Consider the following 1474-nt stretch of genomic DNA (forward strand, 5'->3'; position numbering starts at 1 on the left):
TGGCTTTATTAGGCAAGTAGGATCAAACTATAACTGCTACAACAACACAATGTCATTATAGATAACTTATGTATGCTATTGCACAAATCATTTAATTTCTCTACAGCTTCTCTGAAGGTCAAGATGTTTAGTGTGATAGATAAACGAAACATCTTACCACTTTTCTCACACTTCTTTTTGCTTTCCTTTCTTAGTGTCAACGCGATCAATGGCCTCAAAAACACCAGTGGGGTTTATTGGCCTGGGAAACATGGGCAGTCCCATGGCCAGAAACTTGTTAAAAAACGGTTATCCTGTTATTGCCACTGATGTCTTCCCTGAGTCCTGCAAAGAGCTGCAGGACCTGGGTGCCCAGGTAATGCAGTAACACATTACATGTACACATTTAAACCCTTATTTAACAGGCCAAATCAGCTAAGAATACACTCAATATTGACAAGTATTAACAAACTGATGAATACACATACATCCTTCTCCCACTTATTCTTTGAAACTCACTGTACTTCTAAGAACAGTTGCTAGGTGAACAAACTACATGTTTCTGAGCTGACAGGTTGTTACAAGCGAGAGCTATAATTAAGGTGTTTCTTTTATGTTGATGATAATATGCACGTGCAATGATGACTCCAATTTTCAGGTAGTGGACTCCCCGTCAGAGGTGGCAGAGAAAGCAGACCGCATCATTACAATGCTGCCGTCAAGTCCCAATGTCATAGAGGTCTACACAGGCCCAAATGGCATCCTCAAGTGAGCAAACTTTACTATCACACTCTTTGACAGTTGTGACATTCATGCAACCCAACCCTACCTCTATAAAAATGTGTTTAATGTAGAAACAGAAAGGCTTGGCTTGACAAATTTTCTTGTCTGTACTGTACATGAAGTGCTAATCCCTTTTGTTTTGCCTTCTTCAGAAAGGTGAAGAAGGGAACACTGTTGATTGACTCCTCCACCATTGACCCTGCAGTTTCAAAAGAGATGGCAGTCGCTGCAGAGAAGATGGGTGCTGTGTTCATGGATGCTCCAGTGTCAGGAGGTAATGTCTCACCTAAAGAATTAGTAAACAAGTGCGTCTTTGTGATTTGCTGTCTTACACCAATGGAGCCCATCTCTGCAAATTTGATTCTGCCTTAAACACTGTGTTAAACCTGTCCCAGCTTTTGATAATGGCAACTGTTAATTGGCAATTTGTCATAGTGCCTGACTCAACAAAAATGGAAGATGATGCTGCTTATGCAAGCTGTGTTTAAAGAGAGGACACTACATTTTTGTAAATGGTTTGTCAGGATTTCTTTCTCTCTCTAAGAGCATTGCAACTGAACAGGTTATTCAAAGGGAATGAGGAGACAGTGTCAAGAGCAGGATCAGACTGCTAGTTTGTTCATTTGAGAATACCATTCATGGTGTTAGGCCTATGACCCCCTCAGACTTGCTTCTGAACTGTCTTACACTCTTTTGTATATCTAAACTATGG

The 1474-nt window shown here is 40.6% G+C and overlaps 1 pseudogene across 1 annotated transcript; it reads left to right on the forward strand.

The window, feature by feature from the left end:
* Positions 1-134: 134 nt before the first annotated feature.
* On the forward strand, positions 135-1134 carry LOC111666526 (3-hydroxyisobutyrate dehydrogenase, mitochondrial pseudogene; annotated as a pseudogene). Its single transcript, XR_015437985.1, has 3 exons — positions 135-355; positions 638-747; positions 915-1134. The product of XR_015437985.1 is annotated as a 3-hydroxyisobutyrate dehydrogenase, mitochondrial pseudogene (transcript).
* The last annotated feature ends 340 nt before the right edge of the window (positions 1135-1474 follow it).

Source organism: Seriola lalandi, unplaced genomic scaffold, assembly GCF_002814215.2.
Source record: "Seriola lalandi dorsalis isolate HSWRI2012SDOR001 ecotype SW California unplaced genomic scaffold, Sedor1 jcf7180002002971, whole genome shotgun sequence".
Taxonomy (NCBI): Eukaryota; Metazoa; Chordata; class Actinopteri; order Carangiformes; family Carangidae; genus Seriola; species Seriola lalandi.